This window comes from Mirounga angustirostris, unplaced genomic scaffold (assembly GCF_029215605.1).
Source record: "Mirounga angustirostris isolate CCGP_5_RB_7025 unplaced genomic scaffold, mMirAng1.0.hap1 SCAF_10, whole genome shotgun sequence".
Lineage (NCBI taxonomy): Eukaryota > Metazoa > Chordata > Mammalia > Carnivora > Phocidae > Mirounga > Mirounga angustirostris.
Window position 1 is genome coordinate 134,501,139 of NW_026991718.1, and position 12,109 is coordinate 134,513,247.

Consider the following 12,109-nt stretch of genomic DNA (forward strand, 5'->3'; position numbering starts at 1 on the left):
CACCCGTGAGAGAGAGCTCCCCTCATCACCTTTCCTTAGAGATCCTCCGAACCCTAGTTCTTCCATCACAACATTCCATCGCATTTTTCTTAGCATGCATCACTCGCTGAGGTTATCTTGTTTATTTGTTTAACTTCCACTTGAATATAAGTGCTTGAAGGCAAGGATCTTACCCATTTTGCTCAATAAATTATTTTCAGTACCTGGTATATAGTAAAGGCTCAATGACTATTTATTGAAAAAATAATAATTATTTGTGGAATGAATGAATTACTGAAATCATCCAGTTTATCTGTTTAAATTCCACTAGACTGCAAGCTCTCAAGGGTGAGGCTCTTGCCAGACTTGTTCAATGATTCCCCCATACCTACATAATAATTATTGGTTGCATAAGTGAGCAAATGACTAAGAAGTGAGGGGCAGGCAGGAATGGAATGTGACATCATATGCAGGTGAGCCTTGTCCAGCGGACAAAGTGCAGAGTCTAGCTTTCAGGTTAGGCCCTCCCTCCCCTCTTGTCCCTCCTGCCCCTGTCCCTAACAGAACAATTTGCCTTTTTAAATATTGGCTGTGGAGCAAAATCTTTACATTTGGTTACTTAGAAGCCAGTTCAAGGCACTGCCTCATTCTTGTTCCTAGCTCCTTTGATTGCTAAAAACAAAAGCCAGGTTAATTTAGGAGAGAGGATAATTTTTTTTTTTTTAAATAGCTGAAGTCCTTTATATAAAAAACAGAAAAATTACATTAGGCAGGAAGGAAATAATATGGTTGGGTAGTTGCTAAGTGCAATTTGTGGTACCTAGGACTTAAAAAAAGCCCTGTGGTACTGGGAGTGAATTCTTGGGGAGGTAATGCTTTAAAGGCAGCTGAGAGTGGCTCAGCCTTGATTAAGACTCGAAGTTAATGTTGCTGGGTGTTTAAAACACTGGTTCAGGACCCGACAGCACAGTACAGCTTGTCCCTGCTATTCCTGGAGCTCCAAGAAGCTGTTCACCATCCAGGATTCCTATTCTGTTTATTTTAGAGAATGCTATTCTTCCCTCTAGTTCAAGATTTCTGTTTTTCAAAGCCATGAAAATGAAATGACACCTGTCTTCCACTCATACTGTATCTGTCTATTGATTTTGCTTGCTGCATCTGGAGTGAGTGATGGGGACAGGGGCATGGAAGGATGGAGATTGAGGACCCAAGTATCTTTTCTATGTGTTTCCCAAAGGTCGAAATAAAACCACCTTGTACTTGGATTTGGAGAGCAAGACCCTGACGTAGATTATCTCCCTGATAATCACTTAGAAACATGCAGAGGAAACAAATGGTTGGGTTTTAAATACCTAGAAATTGTATCATTGACTGTGCCTGTCACAAAAACAGGGAAGTTATTAGCAGGTCATTACTTTGACTTGATATTAAGTAGGTGATTCCTCTGGTAGGGCTCACCGCAGGGATGACACCCGATCCCTGGGTCTCCACACCCTTCCCTGTGCCTAGGAGTGGACGATGGGGTGAGGGAGGGAAGAATGTAGGTGTGATTCCAACCATCAAGGCACTTCCGGCTGAGGATGCCAAACACAAGTCAAGAAACAGCTAGAAGATATTTAAAGTGAAGTTTGGGTGTTCGGAGCAAAGAGACCACGGCTGGGAACTGCAGCCCCTGGGGCAGGCTTCGCAGAAGATGGCAGGCAGAGCATGAAGCTACGGGGAACTGCTGGTGGTGGGGCCCAGAGACAGGCCCGGCAGAACAGGTGGATGAGGTCATGTACCTCAACTTCAACTGGGTCCCAGCTCTTTTCATGTCCTTCCAAAATTGAGTCATTCACATGCCATCTTCACAATTCACCCAGTCTGACCTGTCCCATTATTACTTATTTTTTTCTATTGGCTTCTTTGCAAAGACACTTATAGAGCTACTGTCAACAGAAAATTGGTATTTTTTTTTAAAGATTTTATTTATTTATTTGACAGAGAGAGAGAGAGAGCTAGAGGGGGAACACAAGCAGGGGGAGTGGGAGAAGGAGAAGCAGGCTTGCTGCTGGGCAGGGAGCCCGATGCGGGGCTCGATCTCAGCACCCCAGGATCATGATCTGAGCCGAAGGCAGATACTTAACCGACTGAGCCACCCAGGCACCCCTCTCTATACTTTTTTGACTCTTATCTGTCCTCTGCAAATCGCAAATCCTCTGAGCCTCTTGGCAAAGACCTTGATCTCTGCATTCACTGTGAACTTACTCCACTTGCCTCCACTTCTCTTTAAAATGTTTTGTATCCTCATTAATCCTCCGTATTTCTTCTGCACTCAGAAAATGTATTCTTTCTCTCTCTAATCTTCTTGCCTTTGCTCCCTTATTCATTCAACAAATAGCCCCAGATCACCTGTTCGAAGCCAGCCCTATCCACATAGAGCTTATACTACACCAGTGGTTCTCAACGGGGGCGATTTCCCCCGGGAGACGTGTGACAATGTCTGGAGACCTTTTTGGTGGTCATATATAGGGAGGGGCTGCTCCTGGCATCTAGCAGATAGAGGCCAGGGATGCTGCTAACACCCCCCAGGGCCCAGGACAGAGACAGTCTCTTGCAACAAAGAAGTAGCTGGCCCCAAATGTCCATAGTGTGGCAGTGTGGAAACCCTGGGCCGTAGCTACCAGACTCCTAGAATCTGGGCCCAGTCTGTCTGTCTGGACTCAATCTTTTGTCCTTCCATCCCCCAACTCAACTGAACCCTTTGGCTGCATCAGTTACTTGCTGTCCTCTAGCCACCCATTTCCACACCCTTGAACTTCGTACATGGTGTTCTCTGGCCAGCATGCACTTTCCCCTTGCTTGCCCTGAAGAGTCTTACTCACATCTTGAGACTGTGCAAATACTCCAGTCCCGCGAGTGCCTCACTGATATGCCTCTTCCAGAGCCCAGCACAGTGCTTGGTTTCTGCCTCGGTGCTCTGGTTGGCGTTCAATATGCATCTTACATTGGTGTGTGTGTGTGTGTGTGTGTGTGTGTGTACAACTTGTCTGTTAAGGCTGCTGTAACAAAATACCACAGGCTGGGTGGCTCCTTATTCTCAGAGTTCTGGAGGCCGGAGGCCCAGGCCCAGGACGTCAGCATGTTCAGGTCGCTGACTTCTCGCTGAGTCCTCCTGAGGTGGAAGGGCCGAGGGGGCCACTGTGGCTCTCTTTTATAAGAACACTAATCCCATTCTCGAGGACTCCACTTTAGTGACCTAAGCACCTTCCCAAGGCCCTCCTCCTATCAATTTGAGGGGCGGGCAGATACAGTCATTCAAACTATAGCAGCTTCTGTGTTAGAGGGACTAAGAGCCTCTTGTCTAACTTCTCATTTTTTGAGTCCTTGCTGTAATGTGGCTGTACAGGGAAGCAGGAATCATCGAAATATGAAAATGTTCATGACCAAACCCGGTTACTTACAAACCTGATGTCATCTGAAAACACTAGCCTAGACCCTCACCTGTTGGGCCCCAGTGTTTGCTGGTTAGTCTCTCACTGGTTGTCCATGGCTGAAAATGCACCACAAGAGTGAAATAGAAACTCTTGGAGAAGATGCACGATTTCCTCAGGTTGCGGAGGGTGATGCACAAGAGCTCCGTCACACGTGAAACCGTCAGGGGATGACTTCGTGTGAATTAAGGCAGTTAACAACTGAGAAGAGAAAACGGACAAGGGATAGATCTCAAAGACAAAGCACGTCCTAAGGCAGTCATTTGAATAGCTAGGGACTGGGGGACTCACATGGGAAAACAAATCAACTCATTGAATATTTCTGCAAGGGTCTCCATTCCTGGATTGAGCCATGAAGTCCAAATGGATTGTGTGGTGCTATTCCTGGGCTGGTGGGAAAGATCGTGGTAAAAACTAGCCCAGGGGAATGGGGTAGCCGGGTGATGGGCATTAAGGAAGGTACGTGTGGTGATGAGCACTGGGTGTTATACGCAACTAATGAATCGTTGAACACTACATCAAAAACTAATGATGTACTGTATGGTGGCTAACTGAACATAATAAAAAAACCCCAAAAAACAAAACAAAACAAAAACTAGCCCTTGATTCATTCTGTGTAATAGGAATTTGCACAGAGTTAACAATTCTAGCCTAAGTTGTGTGTGTATCTCATCATATACATAAATACATAATCATATGTGTCTGCATCACTACATATATGTATATATGTGCATGGGTGTGTGTAAAAACTTACTTGTCATTTTATATTTCATTTTTCAGGATGAAGCCTCAGCCACACTTTTCGTTTCTCATTATTTACTATGAAATTTCGGTGTTGGTTTTAGGTGGATTCAGTGGGCTTATTGGGCACCAATTATACACTAAAAATGGGGGCTTTCTGAACTCTTCGGGGCTGGGACTGACGTGGAGGCACAGTTAGGAGGAAGATGCAGGAAGACCTCGGAGTGAGAAGCAGAAAGGGTAGAGGTGGAGGGAGGGGAGGGGCATGTGAGGCATTTCGGGACGGCCTGCTGACAGAGGTCTGCACACACTTCCAGTTCTCCACTTGGTGACCCGAGCGTCCCTCACCAAATGGAGAGCCAGAGTCTGCTCGGCCACAGAATGAGTCAGAGAGGACTGGCCTACGAACCTCAAGCCTGAGTCTCCCATGTCTTGTGGCTTCTCTCCCATGCGGGGAGGGGGGGGGGCGGGGGGGGGTTCCCACTTGCTCTGGAAGGGGAGAGGGGAGAAAGCAGGAGGAGCCCATGGCCTCCAGGACCCCAGGCCCGCACCCACCCCCCCAATTCAGGGATCTCACGTTACTCCTAATTAGGCAAGTGTCTCGAGGCAAATTCGATTTCGTTCCCATTAGCGACTGAAGATTTCTGGTAATTGCGCAGAACTTCCTATCCATACGATTTCCCCCCGCCTCTTGTTTACCTAAGTATCTAACCAAGTTATGCCTAAATTCCTATCATAAGAAATGAATCTCTTCTCCTGGGAGGACTTTGATTATTCCAGTAACTCCTCACCCTGAGAAATTAAAGGTCATTTCTTCAAGTTGGATCGATTTGTCTTGTTAGTGGTCGCCCCATAACCAGGCAGTCTGTCTTGAAATGGGCACTGCCCCCTGCCAGGCACTTCTGCCGTGGAGAGACTGCCTTGCACGGACTCTCTGCACGCAGATCGTAAGCCTGGCCAGAGGTCCCGCCCAGGAGAATAGAAATGTCACTTTAGCACATGTGCCCTGCGATGAGCAGCTTCTGCAGTCCGTTCACGTTCGCCTCGTGTACACAGTTTGGTCCCTGTTACCCCATCAGGAGATGGGAAGGTGGAGAAGGTGTGCTGGCCTCATGCCCGCCCGGCGTCTGAGGACCAAGAAGCCTCAGAGCCACATTTGCGAGGACACACTTAGGAGCTTTCTCCTTTTTCCTTTTTTTTAAACCCTCGTAAAGTACATTTCTTATTTGAAGTCACCCAGACAGCGGCCTGTTGTTTGGTGACCAGGGCCAAAATAGCAAATTAACTCCTTGCCTCTTGTCTCAAAAAGCGAGAGGGGGTACAATCTACGCGGACATTCACCCCCTTTCTGGGAGGCGTAATTAGGTTTGTGAAAGGAGACAGAGGCTGGCTCTTTGTCTGGGGAGCTTGGCAATCTCCTGCATTTTGCTGGTGGCAAATTAGTCCTCTATCTTTGCTGGAGGCAAATGGACCAATTCAGAAACAGATGAGGCCTTGTAGGGGGCCCCCCTCCCAAGTACCCCCATCCACAGGGGACCTTGGAAACAGAGAATTACAAATGCAGCTGCATATTGGCCTGGGTTGGATTCAGACAGCTCCCTTTTGTGTGGCCGGTTCTTGCTTGACTTTATCTTGATGACCTTTCAGATACAACATTTCAGTGGCCAACAGCGTGAACACCGAGGGGGAGAACAATTACGGCCACAATCCACTTCCTGAAAGCTGTTCAGCTGTCCACGGTTTCAAAAGATCAAACCCCCGGGGTCCATCCCAGTCAATAATGAGTGCCGGGCAGTACTGTGAGATTAATAAATATCTGGTCTTTCTCCAAGGCAGCCTGGAGCACATCACACGTATCCGCTCGTCGGCCAGTGTGACGCCCTGCTCAGGAAGGAGGTCGGGGCAGTTACTCCCGCTAGTAAATGAAGGTGGAGACACAGCAGCGTCTATCCTGCCACAGGTGCTTCCGCTCCTCAGCCCGACTCTCTGGTCACTAGATTGCTTGCGTGATGCACTTCCTGGGTGCCGGGTGGTAGGTGGCCAGGCCAGCCGCGGGAGCGCACAAAGGTTTGCAGTCCCAGAGTCTGACCTGCCAGGCTACCCTGATTCCCTCTGCGAGAAGGGGGGAAGGGGGAGCGCCAGAATGTTCTCCACCTGACCGGAAGTGCGATGAATGCCTGCTGGATTCTATTCAGAGAATTGAGGTAGAGTCAACTTTTCCTTTATTACCGTCTTCTTAAGAGGTCCATTGTGCACAAGTGTGATGTTCTGTGTATATTGTAAGAATTGTATTAAAATTGAGCACAAAAGGATGGAAAGGTGGAAGAAAAGTCAGTTGTTTGCCATGAACCATCTTGTAAGAGCTGATCTGGCCCTTTCAAAAAAAATACATTCGTTCATTGTCAAGACTCAGTTCCCAGTACAGAAAGACAGCATCACGGTGTGGGGTACACTGAGGAGCTTATGAGCATGTGATTAGAAGGTTCTTGAATATGGGTCCAACAGGAATATTCGGATGGTATTTTTCCAAAGCCCTGGGGGTCAGCAACACCAAACAGCAAGTGCTTGGGGGCCAGCAGGTAGCTCTCCTCTACTCAGCTGGGAGTCTGTTGCCTTTTGTGTTGCCATGATATACCCAGACTGGTTGATTCAGGCACTTAATGAACGGAAGACTAGACTGGCTTATTGGCACCAAGATGGGAACCAGAACACTGTGGAAGCGCGGCCTTGATGCACCTGAGCCCCATGTTGGGAAATCTTTAGGAAGAGATGCTATAGAGATATCCACTCCCATTCGCAGCATATGTTGTTCTCCTACCTCCTCCCAAACAAAACAAAAGAGTGTGACCTTTCGGGCACCTGGGTGGCTCAGTTGGTTAAGCGACTGCCTTCGGCTCAGGTCATGATCCTGGAGTCCCTGGATCGAGTCCCGCATCGGGCTCCCTGCTCGGCAGGGAGCCTGCTTCTGCCTCTGGCCCTCCCCCCTCTCATGTGCTCTCTCTCTCTCTCTCATTCTCTCTCTCAAATAAATAAATAAAATCTTAAAAAAAAAAAAAAAAGAGTGTGACCTTTCTATCTTTATGGGTGCTTCTTGACCGACCGAGAGAACAGAAGTTCTGTTCATATCCAACATCATGTTGGAAATTTGCCAAGTGAGTTTTGCATGAAGTATAAACTGAATGCATACCATTCTAGACTACAAAGCAAACCAAACCCCAGCATTTAGGTTTGGAGGGGTACAGAGACCTGCAAGAAGGGGTTTGATCTTCGTTCTGGGGAGAGCACTGGACAGAGGGAACAGTCTGGAGAGAAGGTCTGTCTCCTTCCCAGCTATATGTCAATTGCTTAGCCATGACCGAGCACCATGCCAGACATCAAGTAGCGCAATTGTTGAGTGAGTAAAGGAATGATAGAAAGTCAAACCCCAGCAGCAGGTGATGCCATGTCTTATTTATCAAGGGGGTCAACAAGAGTGTAGACAGGCTTATGAAACTGGACGATTCCCAGAACTGGGAACTTGCAAGGCACACCGTGAAGGTCCTTAAGCTGGAAAGAGCACAAGGGTCCTGGGGGAGAAGCAGCAAGTGCCCGCGTCTTCGCCAACCCCCCCCCCCCCCCACCGCCCCCAGCAGCTCTATGGGTCAGTCTCAGAGGCTGGTCTTCGAGGCCAGAGCAAAGAGAAGCAGGGGCAGGAGCCCAGCTGGTGGCTCAGAGCAGGCCTGGAGGGAGGGATGTGCCCACAGCCCAAACTGCCTTCATTTGAAAGAACAGCTGTTTGCCTGGGCCTAAGGCCGGGAAGAAAATGCTGAGCCATATGTCCTTAGTAAATCCGTGCACGGCCCTATTAGAAGACGTGCCTGAGTGATTGATGGGAAAATAACCAGGCAGCCCTGCGTACCGCTCTACCCATGTACTGCAAGTTTGTTTAATGCCGAGATGTACCGCCATCCACCCTGCTCCTGCCACTCCCATGTTTCATCAGAGAAATAGTCGACAGATGCATGTACTCTAACCATTGTGGAAGAGAGGAAAGTAAGACATTTTCTTGGAGGCTAAGACTGCAAAGTGAAGCATTAGCTCCAACAGAAAACATCCCTTTTTATGGTCTGTATGTTACTTTGAACAACAATGAAAATGTTTATGAGTACTTGCAGGCTGATATATCATAATGAAATCTTACAATCATATAAGCCTTTCTTCCAAACACTTCAGACACCTAGCAGATGGGGAAACAGAGGTACCAGAACCCATGTGTTGACAATTTGTGGAATGCAGTGAAGTAAAACTGTATCTGCATATCCAGGCTTTTTGCTTTTCTGAGTTGTCTCGTCACTAAGAGTAATAGTGTTGAAAATGCCTTCTGTAAGAAGTAATTTCAGAGGTTTCTCATTTCTTCAAATGGCATTGACTATAACTCTGAATAAGATGAAATCCTCAAATAATTTCAGTTATTTACATCGGCCAACTGGTGTCTCAGCATGGATACATTCAGATATTTACTTTTTTTTTTTTCTTAAAGATTTTATTTATTTGAGACAGAGAGAATGAGAGAGAGAGAGCACATGAGAGGGGGGAGGGTCAGAGGCAGAAGCAGGCTCCCCGACGAGCAGGGAGCCCGATGCGGGACTCGATCCAGGGACTCCAGGATCATGACCTGAGCCGAAGGCAGTCGCTTAACCAACTGAACCACCCAGGCGCCCCAGATATTTACATTTTTAACAGGATTTATCAGCACATAGCATTGGTTGTATATCTACTAAAATTTTACTTTGGGTGATTGTGATTTATTTGAAAAGCTGATATAGACCTTTTAAAGTTTTATTCAAAATTAATTGAAAAATACAGAAGTTAATAGCTTTCTTTCATATCAGCAAAGATAATTTATAAGCAATGATGGAAAATTTTCATTCAAAATAACCTAAAATATGAGATACCTAGAAGAAATCTTAACAAGAGATATATAGGAACTATAGGAGGAGAATCATAAAAATTTCAGAGAAATGTAATAGGAAATGTAATAGGAAACTTGAATAAAGGAAGACATACCATGCTCCTGGGCAGGAAGATTGAATGTTTTGATGTTGTCCATTTCCCCCAAATTAGTTTAATGAAATTCCAATCAAAATCCCAATAGGATGCTTTTTTGTCACAATCACACCTGATGGAGTGATTCCAATGTTCATTTGGAAAAATAAATGAGTGAGAATAGCCAAGAAAGTTTTGAAAAAGCAAAGAGGGGGGTGCCTGGGTGGCTCAGTCAGTTCAGCATCCGACTCTTGATTTTGGCTCAGGTCATGATCTCAGGGTCGTGGGATCAGGCGCCACATTGGGCTCCACACTGGGTGTGGAGCCTACTGAAAAAAAAAAAAAAAGACAAAGAGGAAAATTTGATCTACCAAATATTACAACATATTATCCAGTTACAGTAGCTAAAATAGTGTACTGGGCAAATAGAATATAAAAAAATAAAATAAGATGTTTAAAAAAATAGGTACTGGACAAAAATGGGTAGAAAGAAATGGATAGTTTTAAAATTAATCTTAGGATATATGATACTTTATCATTTGATTTAAATTGGCATTTCACATCCAAGGGGAAAGGATAGATTAGCAAATAAATAGCGTTGGGACAGTCCTTTAAATACTTGGAAAAGAGACCCAGAAAGTTGTATTATCTCAGGCTATCTACCTAAACCAATTTGAGACTGACTAAAGAGATAAATATTAAAAATCTAATTATTCATACAGATTCAACTGAATAAATAAGACTGATTCACAAACATGGAAACATCAGAAATAAAATTAAAAGGAAAGTGTAGGAAAATATTTACCACAAATATGACGAAGAGTTAGTTTTCTTAATATATTAAAAAACTCATACAAACTACTAAAAAGTCACTAAAAACCCTTTGGAAAATAAAAATATCATGAACAGACAATTGGTAGAAAAAGTGCAAATAGTTAACAGATGTGAAAAATGCTCAACTGTGCTGGTGATCCAACAAACGTAAATTAAAACAGTATACCATGTTTGGCCTATTAAATTAACAACAATTAAAATATAGCTCTTATTCAGAGTTGGTGAGTGTGAAGTGAAATAGGCACTCATACACTTCTGTTGAAAGTATAAATTGGTACAATCTTTCTGGAGAGCAATTTAGCAATATTATCCAGAACCTTAAACATTCTTCTTTGTCCTTGTGATTCCCAATGAAGGAATCTACTGCAACAAAATATCCAGGAATTTGGACAAAGACCTAGATCTCAAAATTATTTGTAATAATGTAAAATTGGAAAAACTCAAATGTTCAAAGAATGATTTATTGGTTGGATCATGAAGGGAAAAAAGTAGTCTTTCAAGGGGAGGGAAGAGGTAGGAGGAATCTAGGGAGAAAGAAGATTGTGGGTGTTATTAGGGGTGTGTGAAAGTTCACTTCATGGCCAGTTTGGAGACTGCAGTGTGCTTTGTCACGGCTGATGCGGGGCATGTAGGGGGAGTAGGAGAAGGTGAGGCTCAGAAGCTCCTATATAGTTGTCTATCTCCCCTGTGAGAATTTAAGATGTGGGATTCTGTGTTGGTCATTTATATATCTTCCCAAGTTTCTTTTTATTTTTGACGATTTTATTTATTTATTTGAGAGAGAGAGAGAGCATGAGAGGGGAGGAGGAGCAGAGCGAGAGGGAGGAGTAGAGGGAGAGGGAGGAGCAGACCCCCCCACTGAGCAGGGAGTGAGGGAGTGTGAGGCAGGGCTGGATCCCAGGACCCTGAGATCGTGACCTGAGCCGAAGGTAGGCGCTTCGCTGACTGAGCCACCCAGGCACCTCTCTTCCAGAGTTTCTATTAGGTGCTTAATAAATGTCTGTTAGTTAATAAATAAACTGATTTCTTTCGGGTGTTGAGTAGCTTTGAGTTACGTTATTGAGTTGTGGTGTTACTCTATAGCCAATGAAGATCCAGCAAAGTTTCTTAGGAAAAAAATAAAAACTTCCTGAGTAACTTGATTGATTTATGACATGCATCAAATGATATTTTAAAACAGACTCATTTGGACTTCAGTCAGTAGGGGGTGCACCGATGCTGGAAATTCCAGTATTAATAAAGAATAATGCTTGTTTATTAATCTTACAGTTTACTGGTTACTATTTATAGGTTACTATCCTGGTTACTATTTCTCCTCTGTGCCCCACTCCTTGCTATCCATTTCCCACAATTTTTTTATTTCTCACTACTACACACACTACTAGTGGATAAGTAATGCCTCAAAACTACCAGTTACAAAACTTGTTTTAAAAAGAGAGTTAATCTAATATTGCTATTTATTATAGTTGTTAAAAGTAAGTGTGACATTTTTAAGAAATTGGTGTTAAACGGAGAAAGGTTTAAATTATGCTTATCATTTACTCAGGACAAACTTTCCATCAGAATAGGTGAGAAAGTACTAGAAAAAAATGGAGGTAATAATTCAATGATTTATGTGAACACTAATACTATAATTGGAGCAAGAAAAATAGTGACCTTTAGAGAAAGGATATTTTATAAAGCATTCATTAACAAGAAGGATTTGGCTTTGGGAACATTTTTTTCTCAAAGTTCTTAATGAAACAGAATTAATAAAATGCTATGGTTTATTGAAACTTCAAAAAAAGGACAGAAAACTATGGAGTTGTGTAGAAGAATTGAGGGGAAAGTAAGATGATTTTATATATGGCTTTTTTGGGGGACAAAAAAGAACTTGAATGGTAAATTTAAAATATGATGATTATAGCTAAAAATATTGTACCAGAATAATAAGTCTTGAGACCAAAACATAAGAAATAGGAATCATCATCTGGTGGAAGACAAATGAACAGCTATAGAACTCAAGAAAACACAACCCAAATAGAAAAAGGGAGCTAATTGTGGTGGTGATGGTGGGG